The sequence below is a fragment of the Alnus glutinosa genome, chromosome 12 (genome assembly GCF_958979055.1).
Source record: "Alnus glutinosa chromosome 12, dhAlnGlut1.1, whole genome shotgun sequence".
Taxonomy (NCBI): Eukaryota; Viridiplantae; Streptophyta; class Magnoliopsida; order Fagales; family Betulaceae; genus Alnus; species Alnus glutinosa.
Genome location: NC_084897.1, coordinates 413,750 through 426,712, shown reverse-complemented (window position 1 = coordinate 426,712; position 12,963 = coordinate 413,750). Strand labels below are relative to the sequence as shown.

The 12,963-nt window shown below is 37.4% G+C and overlaps 1 long non-coding RNA gene across 2 annotated transcripts; it reads left to right on the top strand.

Moving 5' to 3' along the window:
• Nucleotides 1–9,888: 9,888 nt before the first annotated feature.
• On the top strand, nucleotides 9,889–12,151 carry LOC133852419 (uncharacterized). 2 transcript variants are annotated; one of them, XR_009895933.1, is made up of 4 exons: nucleotides 9,889–10,077; nucleotides 10,154–10,218; nucleotides 10,467–10,525; nucleotides 11,863–12,151. It is a non-coding gene; the product is annotated as an uncharacterized LOC133852419 (long non-coding RNA). The 2 variants fall into 2 exon arrangements; XR_009895934.1 differs by lacking the exon at nucleotides 10,467–10,525.
• Nucleotides 12,152–12,963: the final 812 nt, after the last annotated feature.

The window sequence follows — 12,963 nt, the reverse complement described above, 5'->3', positions numbered from 1 at the left end:
TCTGAGCGGTGAGCATACGCTTTCGAATGAGTGCAATTGTTTGCTTCGTTTCTTGCACCAACTCAGGCCCCAATAGCTGTCTCTCGCCGGCTTCATCCCAATACAAAGGTGATCGACATTTGTGCCCATACAATGCCTTGTATAGTGTTATGCTAATAGTTGCCTGGAAACTATTATTATAAGCAAATTCAACTAGTGGCAAATAGCGTATCCAACTCCCTTTAAAATCCAACACACACAACCTAAGCATATCCTCGAGAGTTTGAATGGTTCTCTCAGATTGGTCGTCGGTTTGCGGATAGTAAGCTGTGCTAAAATTCAACTTAGTCCCCATAGCACTCTGCAATTTCTCCCAAAATCTTGAAGTGAACCGTGGATCACGATCCGACACAATGGAGATAGGCACTCCATGCAGCCTGACAATCTCCCGCACATATAACTCTGCTAGGTTGTCCATTGAGTCTGTAACTTTGATGGGGAGAAAATGGGCACACTTCGTCAATCTATTAACAATGACCCATACAGCATCTTGTCTGCTTGGTGCTTTTGGAAGACCAACGACAAAATCTATAGCAATTTGGTCCCATTTCCACATAGGCACTTCAAGTGGCTTAAGTAACCCTATGACGCCGGAACAGAATAGCGATTATTCTGTAGGCTAATCAACAAGCAATTTGCAAGGAAGAAAACAGGAAAATTACCCTAAAGAAAACAGAGACAAACTCTGAATTTGATAAAATTATCAATAATCAACAACTATCGGAAAAAGCCCACAAGCCGGGCTAATATAGCTGAAAAGTTATCAAAAATAGCAAAATCCCGAAAAGCCTAATAAATCTCCTAAGACTTGAAATAAATACAAATAAACATATTATGGAAATACTTGGTGCCAAAGAATATCTCCAAATTAATGGGAAATACTTGGTGCCAAAGAATTACCATATTAGAGAAAATATAATAACTATAATATTACTTGACGACAACGTAAATATAAATATGGAAATTCTTTAAAAGATAAATCAAGAGATTTGTTGATAGTCTCTTCTTTCCTTCTTGGTCTTTCTCTTGATGGATGTTGACAACTCGGTAGAAAATATCTTCTAAATCACAATTGCCAAAGGTCTCTTCTTTCCTTCTTGAGTAGTTGACCCTTTCCTTTCTTGCCTAAGCTAAATGAATCTCATCGCCACATCATAGACCAATTAATTCTATAGTTGTATCTGATTTCCTCCTGCATCACCCTACAGGTCTCTGATGTTCGGCTTTCACAAGCTGGCAGGAATGACACTATGCAACATACTCAACAATATCCTTTTTTCATGCCACACCACCAAAACTTCTTTTTCAGATCCTGGTACATCTCGTTATTGCCTGGGTGTACAGTATATCGTGTCTAATGAGCTTCATCAAGGATGTCTTTTCTCAACTCAGCATCATTAGGGATAACTGTCCTCCCGCTTCTTGTCTTCAACATTCCCTCACATGTGAGATAGAACCCCATTGCTTCATCACGGCGAGTCCTATCAATGAGATCCTACAGCTCAAGATCATCTTCTTGCACGAGTCTGATTCTGTCCAAAATATGCGGTTGTACTACAAGTGCTGCCATAATAGGAGGACCACCTGTCATTACCTTATCAATCTGCACCATGGTGAACTGCTGTGACAGTTGGTCCATAAGCTCCTCAGGATTAGTCTCATCATCACGAGACTTTCTGCTCAACGCGTCTGCAACTACATTGGCTTTAGCAGGATGATAGAACATCTTGCTGTCGTAGTCTTTCAACACTTCAAGCCATCTGCCCTACCTCATGTTTAAGTCTATTTGAGTGAAAATGTACTTGAGACTCTGGTGATCTGTGTGAATTTCACACTCTTCACCATAGAGGCAGTGCCTCCATATTTTCAGTGCATAGAAAACTGCTGCTAACTCCAAATCATGAGTAGGGTAGTTCTTCTCATGTTCTTTCAGCTGTCTTGAGGCATAGGCTACCACTCGGCCCTGTTGCATAAGCACGCATCCCAATCCCTTCTTGGACGCATCTGTATACACGACATACCCAACAAACTCCATTGGCAGTGTAAGCACAGGTACTGTAACTAGTCTGCACTTCAGCTTTTGAAAGCTTGCTTCGCATTTATCACTCCAAACAAATGGAGCATTCTTCTTTGTGAGGGCTGTGAGTGGCCCAGACAATGAAGAGAACCCCTCAATAAATCTCCTATAATAACCTGCTAAGCCCAAGAAGCTACGGATCTCCCGCACGCTCGTAGGCCGTTCCCACTCAACCACAGCTTGCACTTTTGCTGGATCCACTGCAAGTCCATTCTTGCTCACAACATGACCCAAGAATGACACTTCTTCGAGCCAGAGCTCGCACTTCTTCAATTTAGCAAACAACTTCTTTTCTCTTAGCTTCTCCATCACTGTCTTCAAGTGTACCTCGTGTTCGACATGATTAGTTGAGTAGACTAATATGTCATCAATGAAAACTACCACAAAAGAATCCATAAACACTGACCGTGCATTTGTTAATCTGAATGGCATCACCAAGAACTCGTAATGGCCATACCGTGTTCAGATTGCTGTCTTTGGAATGTCTTCTTCTCGTACCCTGAGCTGATGGTACCCAGAAAGCAGATCTATCTTCGAGAATACCGAAGCTTCCTTGAGTTGATCGAACAAGTCGTCGATCCTTGGTAAGGGATATTTATTTTAACCGTCACCCTATTCAACTCACGGTAATCTATGCACATTCGCATAGACCCATCCTTCTTCTTCACAAACAAAACCGGCGCTCCCCACGGAGATACACTAGGCCAAATGAAACCCCGATCAAGCAATTCTTGAAGCTGTTCTTTCAATTTTCTCAACTTAGTCGGAGCCATACGATAGGGTGCCTTGTGGATAGGCTGAGTTCCCGGTATCAGGTCTATAGAGAACTCAACTTCTTGATCAAGAGGCAGTTCTGTGATTTCAGAAAAAACATCCGGATAGTTGCGTACCACCGGAATGTCTTCCAATTTCACCCTAACTTCAGGTTTGGCTTGAACATAAGCCAAATAAGCTTGTGCACCCTCTCTGACACTCTTGATTGCTTGGATAGCAGAGAGAAGTGGTGGAGTCGCTTGCACTCTAAACCCTTGGAACTTGAACTCTTCCATACCATGAGGTCGGAATGTGACTTCCTATGGAAACCAATGTTAGCTTTGTACTTCGATAGCCAATCCATGCCAAGAATGACATTGAAGCCCAACATGTTGAATACTACTAGCTTTGCTGGCAAGGTTCTCCCTTCAATTACAATAGGACATTTGTCCACACATTTTTTACAAGTAATGGTGTCGTCAACAGGAGTGGCCACACATATATTCTATTCTAATGGCTCAGTACTCAATCTACACAACTTCACATGTGCTAAGGAGATAAATGAGTGTGTAGCACCTGAATCAAACAACACACAAGAAACACTACCAAACAAAGGAATTGTACTTGTGACTACGTCGGTAGTATTCTCCTCAGCAAGGACATTATCTGGTGTGAGTGCAAACACCCTTGCTGGAGCTGTCTGCCTCAGCTGATTGACGCTTGTCTGCGACCCTTGTCCTCTTCCCATACTTGCTTGTGGACATTCCCTTATAAAGTGGCCGGTCTTACCACACTTAAAGCACACTTTCATTCCCAATTTACACTCTCCCCTATACAGCCTCCCGCATTTGCTACACTGAGGGTAATTGCCACTACCTTGACTACCAGAAGTGCCCTTTCTCCCAATAGGCCCAGCACTGCTACTCGTAGCATGTCTTTTGGATGGGGGTGGGGGAGGTGGCCCTGAAGACATTGACCGCTTCCTATTTACAAAGTCGGCAACCGCATTTTTAATTCCCTTCTCGGCCATAGTGGCAATGTGCACCATATCGGCATAGTCAGTGACCTTGAAGCAGATGACCCTTTCAAGGATTCGTGGTGATAGGCCATCACGAAACCTCTCAATCTTGGTCTCTTCATCGGGGATGAGGCGTGGAGCATACCTCAAAAGTTTAAGGAACTCAGTCGAATATTGTTCAACTGACATAGCCCCTTGCTTCAGATCTTGATATTCTCGCGCACATTGTTGTCACTATGCTCGAGGGAAAAAGTGATCATTAAACTCCTTCTTGAAGCGTTCCCATGTGATAGGAACTCCGCGACCCAACTCTTCTGTGAGCATAGTCTTTGTGGCCTTCCACCAGTGATGAGCTTCACCCTTAAGTGACAGCCCTGCGTAATTGACCCTCTAATCTTCCGTACAACTGAGTGTATCAGCTAAGTCTTCAAAAGATGTGATCCATTCATTAGCTTCAAGGGGTCTCTCACTCCCATTAAACACAGGGGGACTGTGTTTAAAGAAAGCGATAGAGGAACAACCAATGGCATCAACATTCTCTACTTGCCTCGGTATGGCGGCTATCAAAGCTGCCACGAATTGCCCCAAATCCGGCATGGGTGGAGGTGGTGGTGGAGGAAGAGGTGGAGGTGCTTCATCGCCACTTCCATGTACTGATTCTTCATCTCTATAGCGACGTGGAGGCTTACGTTGCCTAGGCGGCATATTCTTGTCTGCAAAATGAAATGCCATATAAACAACATCGCGCAAGGAAAATTAAACACAGCATAATATCCATAAAATGCACACAAGAATCTTAAAATTTTCTTTTATCTGTGTTAAAGCTTTTTGGATCCTAAGGCTCTTTCGTTACTCTTAGACTCTAACACAACCCTAGGTTTTCGCTTATCCGCTTTTCTAACCAACCCTAGTGCTAACCGCTCTGATACCATTAACTGTGACGACCCTTTTATATATATATATATATATATATAAACATAAAACAAGTCGTCACAGTGGCACGACTATTTGTCGCTCAGCCAACATATGGCACATGTCCCATAACATGTACCTGATAATCAGAGTTATATCTAACAGCGGAAAACATAATAATATCATCATAATTTTCGCGGAAAAGTACAATTAAAACATAACCTGTTGATTTACAAAAGAGCCATACACATGTCTATTTGTTTAAGGCTTAACGTCATTCCATCATATAACAAAAGAATGGCTTATACAAAAGACTACGTGACACCCACGTCACAAGCCATATACAAAATATACCAAAAGAGAGGACACCATAGTCCAACCCATTACAACTGTCGCAGTGTGCCTCAGTCGTAATATCCCAAATATAACGCTACTGGATCGTCATCTAACTCTGGAGTACCTGCAGCCAAATGAGCATCATCTATACGGTTGTGGGGGTTTACCACATCCGTATAGGTGGAATTATGAGCCCACCGTCTTAGCATAAATAAATACACTAAGACCTCAGAGGTATACTATTCACTGAGTTTTCGCAAAGAACCAACTTTTCCTTTTTAGTCATGTGTACACTATAACAGCCTCCAATTTTATAAACTTTTGTTTGAAAACCCCCATAGCTGATATAGCAAACACCGACTAATAGAAAACATTTAAAGCATACTACGCAGCTGAACTTATACATAGAAGTTTCATTGTTGGAAACAACTACATACATCATCACCTACTATATTACCTTTGATTTAGTAAGACGTAGAAAACAATGACATTTAAATCATACAACCATCCGATAGAAATATACATAAGTTCTTTTCCATTGAGACTCTTATGCATACTAATACGTCTAGCATAAAACTACTATATATCACAACGTGAAAACAATTCAATTATCATAAAACGAATGCTATGCATGCTTGTCGTTCGTCATCGTTTGCCAAGGGAATTGAACCCCAATCTTGTTCGTGTGCCAAGGGAATTTAACCCAGTCTTGTTCGTTTCATGCTCAATGCTCATGCACAAATACTTTACATTTAAATTCATGGACATGACTTTAACACATGCTTTATTCATAAAACATAAACAACTCAACATGCCATTTTCTCAAACAATTTGCATAACTTAAATTTCCAACCGTAACAGGCATCAAAACAAAGCTTAAAATTCCAACCGCAACAGGCAATAAAACACTTCAAATCATATCTCAAAACACCAAACATATTTCATACTCATATCTCAAATCATCTTAAATCACATAAACATTATTGTCATATTTTAACATAATTAAAACTACTCAAAACATCCAAAACATATAATTAACATATTGTCGGTTTGATATGAAAAACACATTATTTGCATTTCTATAAAATACATAAAAAAAAAGTAACTTTTCTCAGTGAGTAGAATACTCACCTTGGCTACATAGGACTCATGACTCCAACATTTCCCCCATATTCTAGTTACTTGAACTCTACATTGGAGAACTAATTAAAGTCTCAAATCCGGACACGATCCTGCAAACATTGGTAACATTAAACTATGCTATTGAACCTATACTTTATGACACATAAACTACCCGCGTGCTCATGTCGCATCACTCGCTTCTAAAACTAGCTAGGTATCCTAAACTATTATTAGGTTAATTATTGGTTATAGGTTCTTTTTATATCATGTTTATTAATTAGAATATGCATTTACTATTTTATTAGCTTATTTATTATTGTTGTGTCACATTATCATTGTCAATCTTTTAATGGCTTGTTAACTTTCTACTAAGTTAACCATACATACTTAACTCATATACATGCATATGTATGTTCATGTATATACATATATATACACGTACAATGCTTATTAAGCTAAACATAGCCTCATAACACACTTAGGTATTTCATTATACATAGATAAACACATTAATCATATAATTACATTACTAATTGATTTTGGAACCTATTCATGTATTTCTATAATATTACTATTTTGTGTTTGTTGTCTTAGGGTGATTTGGACAATTTACCATTTTACGACATTCTCATTTTAACTATTATACTTAGTACTTAATCTTTATTAACTATTAACCATCAAAGTAATTTAAGCTATGAGACCTTAATCTTATAAAACATATTAATCTAATAACTCTTAGGGAAAATATCATTTTATCCCCATAAATTACCATCCGTTTTGCGTTTAGCCCCACAAACTGCCAACACTCTGACTTTGGCCTACCAAACTACCAAAACCTTTGAAAAATGCCCCATTTGGCGAAATATCTCCATATTACCCATGCCACGTGTCATTTTTCAATTAAAAATAATAAAAAAACTAAAAAAAAAATAAATTAAAAAATCAAAAACTATAAAAACTAAATTTTTATTTTTATTTTTTTTTAAAAAAAAAAAATAGAAAATATGGGGTTTGGGGGTGGCTCGCAGGCCACCTCGGCCCCTGGGGGTGGCCGAATGCCACCCCTAGGGCTTGGTGGGTGGCGTGCGGCTACCCCCAACCACCTCTGGTGGTGGCTCGCAGGCCACCCCATTTTCCTTTCTTTTTTTTTTTTTTTAGTTTTTAGTCTTTTTTTTAAAAAAAAAAAAATTATTTTTTAATTAAAAAATGACACGTGGCAGGGGTAATACGGGAATATTTCGCCAAATGGGGCATTTTTCAAAGGTTTTGGTAGTTTAGAGGGCCGGAGTCGGAGTGTTGACAGTTTGTAGGACTAAACGCAAAACGAATGGTAATTTGGGGGGGCTAAACTGTAATTTTTCATAACTCTTATTAAACTAACTTATAATCACATATTGTAATATACATTTTTTTATTACACTTTGCCAATTTATTTATTAGAGCTTAAGGTATATACATAAACCTCAAAGCTTAGTATTATACTTAGGATCAATTTGCTATTAGTCAATCACTCTTATGGACCCTATTATGTCTATTTCAATATCCAAACTATTATCTATGTTTGTTTGATACAATTCTTGCATTTATTTTATATTTAGTTATTCACTTATTTTATCCACCTAATCTTAGGCTTTAGGTTTGTAACTTATTTCGTTTCTTAATCTTTAGATACAACTATCTAGGTAGTTTAGATTATAGTAAGGTACTAATTTAATAACTCTTATTAGATTAGATTATAATTTCATTTTTAACGTATCCGTTTACTAAAACTTGAAGCATATACGTAGACTTCTAAACTAGGTATTATACCTATTGTTATTAGTTCATATCTCTTAGGAATTTTACCTCGATGTTAATTATGTTAACATTTCAATATCTAACTCGCTATCTATGTTTATTTGACTAACTCGATTATCAATTTTTGTATTTCTTTTATATCAAGGCATTTACTTATTCCATTGTTACACTTTACTTTTATTTATTCTTTTCTTTAACTATTTTATTCTCATTTTCATTTTATTAGACGCACAACCGTATTTGCCCTTTACGCAAAAGGATCTAACTTTATTAACTTCAACTCTTTACAACAAACCAATACTTAAACCACATTTAACAATTCAGTACCATTATAAATCACTTTAAATCAACCCATCGAAATACTCCAAAACCTCATCTCATTAGAAAATTAACCTAATGAAAACACCATCCGGCCATTCCATATTAGCTCACCAAAACACTCTAAAAGCAGAATTTAACCAACCACAAGCATCAATCAAACACCCTTTCAACATTACCTCCATACACAACCACAATGAGAGACTAACCAAACCCTTTCATAACTCAACCCAATCGATTCTAATCTCCATGGAACCCAATCCAAATTTCAGCACCTATTCTAGAATTTCAACACAAAATAGCACTACCAAAATCACCAATTTCACATACATATATTCAGCCCACAAAACCAAGCTAATCAACCCCATTAATAATCAATCAATAAACATCATCCACCGAAAGCCCAAAGACTCAAAGAGAAACAACACCCAATCTGTTTCCCCATGGAAACCTAACCAAAATTCCAACATCATACCCTTACAACCAAAATGGAAGCAAGTAAGCATAGACTCACTCATCAACCGGTTGCTACAAGAACCCTAAGGAAAAGACCCATTCGGCTACCACAAATCCACTCCATCCCAAAATTCAGATTTAGCAAACAAAATAACAACCCAAAATATCAAGCTAACAGTGAACTAATTAGCTCAAGAAATTGGTACATTACCTTGAGGATTTTTGTTTGAAGCCGAGAAGAACCACCGAAAAATGTTAAAATCAGCAATGGAACAATCCTCCATGCCACCTGCCGGGAACCCACCTTAAACCACCGGAAATCACCTCCTATTTACTTCACCGACGTGATCTAGTCTGAAAAAATCAACTCTCTCTCTCTCTCTCTCTCTCTCTCTCTCTCTCTCTCTCTCTCTCTCTCGGGTTCACGGTCTCCCTCAATCATCGGTTCTCTCTCTCAATCACTTGGTTTCTCTGTGTCGTCGAGTTACCATAGCGGACAGGGTGTGCAATGTCCAAGAAAATATTTAATGGGTTTATTAGGATTAAATAAAAATAAGTCTATTTAGTGTGGTAAAGTGTTTTATTTTTATCTTATGGACTTGTAAATAGTAGCCATGAAAATAAAATATAATTAATATTTTTTAAAGTCCAAATAAAAGAACATAAAAGAATATAGGTGAATAAAATGAAATAAGAAATACAAATATAGAAAATAGAAATGCTAGAAAAGATGAATGAAATAATAAGAAACTAAATAAAAGATTGATTAAAAGGAAAAGAGAATATGATAAAATAGAATAAAACTAAGCCAAATGAGTTGTCGGCCAATGTGAGGAAGAAGGGCATTGAAGAAGTTAGGTGTAAAATAATCATGCTAAAAGACAAAAGAGAAAAGCAAAACAAAGTGATAAATTAAAAATAAAACAAGAAAATTAAATAAAGTAATATATATATGTGGCACATCTGTGCCCCACGTCCAAAAAAAAATACCAAGCGAAGGGCTAGCCCTTCACTCATCATGGCCACCTGGCCATTTTTTATTAAATGGCCGAATGGCCTCTTTAATAAAAGAGGCAGTGCCTCTTCGTTCAATTTTTTTTAGAACCATATAAAGCTCTTCTTCAGTTTTCTTCTTTTGGATTTTCATTGAAATATTACGATATACGAAGATCCAACGGTCCAATCTTAGATTCGATTTTAGCAACACAATCCTTAAAGGCCGATCTACGTTTTGACCGAACGTTTTGAGGTAAATCGCTAAACTCGCATTTTTGGATATTTTTATAAATCTTATAGAAATGAGTTTAACTTGGCGTTTTCTCTAGATTTTGTGTGGTTTGGTGTTGCTAGGAGCTTCCCGAGCATTGGGTCTTGGTGTGGTGAATTTTTGGTAAGTTTTTCATAGACCTTAGTTTTTAGGTATGTTGTTAAAATGCTATTTATTGTGATTAACCCTAAGAAATGCTTATGGGTTAGCAACATTGGGTTTAACATAGTGAATAGAAATTTTAGATAAATGTTTAGGAATTTTAGAGTTTTATGGGTAAATTAGCAATGTGGCTTTTTGAGCGATTCAAAATGCCACCTAGTATGATTGTTAGTTAAAATGCTAATTAATACAATGTATTGTATTTTTAGCGGCACTTTATGGTTGAGCTTGGAGTCGTTTGGATATTTGGGAGTTCAAGCGACTTGAGGTGGGTATTCCACTCACTGAGAAAATATATATATTTTTATATGTATTGGATTGATAAAAATATATATATTGTTTATGAAACCGAACCGACCATATGATGAAATGTATATGCTTTGAGATGATTTGATTAGTTTTGATTATGTTTAAACTATATCAATGATGTTTAAGAGATAGTGCAAGAGTGAAAAGTATTGAATAGATTTAAAGTGTTAAGTTCTGCGGTTGAGATTTAAATTATGCAAATTGTTTGAGAACATGTCATGTTGAAACTGTTTAGATTTTATAAAGAAACTAAGTTTTGAATGATTTCCAAGTGTTGGATAAAATGCTGGATTTGTTTAGTTTTAAGATGACGTGATTTAACAACTGCATGATTTCAGCGTGATACAATAGTGAAATATATACTGGTCAAGCACGAAACATTAAGCATGTAGTATAGAGCATACATACCAGCAGTATCAGTATATCAGCAGCATAACAGTATCAACAGCATATCAGTATCAGCAGCATAACAGTATCAGCAGCATATCCGTATCAGCAGCATATCAGTATCAGTAGCATTATTAGCCCCAGTTCATGCATAGCATATATAGCATTGTTTTGTGAGAGATGTTTTTATGCTATGAGTAGTTTTACTAGACGTATTGGTATGCATAAGAGTCTTCATGAAAAAGATCTTATGTATATTTCTATCGGATAGTCATGTGTTAAAATCATACATTGAACTTGAAAGTACATGGATACATGATTGCCCGGGTGCGAGTAATGACATGTCTATAAGTAGAAAGGTTGATTGTTCTTGTTCTTCAGGAAAGACGTGTTAACATGATTGAGTTTAACTTTAGTGCTCTCATGATCTATTGGCGTCAAGGCACGAAACTGAAATACGATTAAAGATGGTGTTGCGAGTGTTTTGTTGACGGATGTTATCCTAGTACGGAAGAGTAAGATGCCATGTTCTTTGCTTAAGACCTATATGTATACGTGATATCTGTGATGGAGTGATCGTGTGCACATATGTCTGAGCGACCGTTGAAAAGTATTATTATAGAAGGGTTTGTATGTGGAAACTTCCAAAGAGGGATGACTGGAACTTCTACATATTTTCTCAGCTATTTAGTATGTTTTAAATGATTTCTGAATAGTCGGTGTTCATTACATTTGCTATTGGTAATTTGTGGCTAATATAGTGCTCGCACGACTAAAAATAAAATAAATGTTGATTCTTTGTGAAAACTCAGTTAGTCTTATACCACTGAGGTCTTAGTATGTTTCATGCTAAGGCGGTGAACTCATTCTTTCACCTATGCGGATGTGGATACCACCACAACCGTGCAGATGATATTCCTGTGGTTGCAGGTACTCTTGAGGCGGATGATGATCCGGTAGCTCACTACTTGGGATACTACGATTGAAGCCCGTAACGACAGTCGTAGTGGGATAGGACTGAGGTGTCCTCATTTTGGGTACTTTTGTATATGGCTTGTGATGTGTGTGTCACACATTATTTTGTATAAGCCATTCTTTTGTAATAGTAATATGTAGTTAAACTTTAAACAGATAGATTTGTGTTATGGCTCACTTATGTATAGATAACAGGTTCATTTATAGTTATGCTTTTCCGCTATGTGTATTGGTATCATGATTTATTCCGCTGTAGATGTAACTCTGTATATCAGGTACATGTTATGGGACATGTGTCTATGTTGGCTGAGCGACACTTAGTCGTGCTACTGCGATGACTCGTTTATGTTTGTATAAAAAAAAAAACTGGTCGTCACAGTGAAGCTCGCCACGATGTGGTTAACCCCACAACCGTACAGACATTGATGCTTTGGCTGCAGGTACTCCGATTGTAGTCAATGCTCCCATAGCACTATACTCGGATTATTATGACTGAAGCTCGCTACGACTGTCGTAATTGTTGGACAACGGGTTGTCCATTGTTTTGTGGTTTTATATATGGCTTGTGGCGCTTGTGTCACTTGTTATTGTATAAAGCCATTCTTGTAATGTAATTATTATGTTGATAAGCCTTAAATATATAAATGTTAAATGGCTCTTTGTTGTAATTAATTTGTAATAGATGTAATGATGTGATTTCCGCTGTTCAGGTTTATGTTTTCCGCTACATAGATAGATAGATGTTACTCTGATTTACAAGGTACATATTATGGGGTATGTGCCATATGTTGGCTTTGCAACAAGTAGTCGTGCCACTATAATGATCCATTTATGTTTATAAAAAAAAAAAAAAAAAAAAAAAAAAAAAAAAGGGTCGTCACACTTTCTCCCTCCCTCTCACGCACAACGCAGCCTTCTCCCCATTTCTTTTGCCCGATCTCTCATCTCTCCCTTTCCTTTCATTTCCTTTCCTCTCTTCTTCCATTTCTCTTTTCTTCTTTACCACGCACCCGAGAGAGTGATGAGTTGTGATTG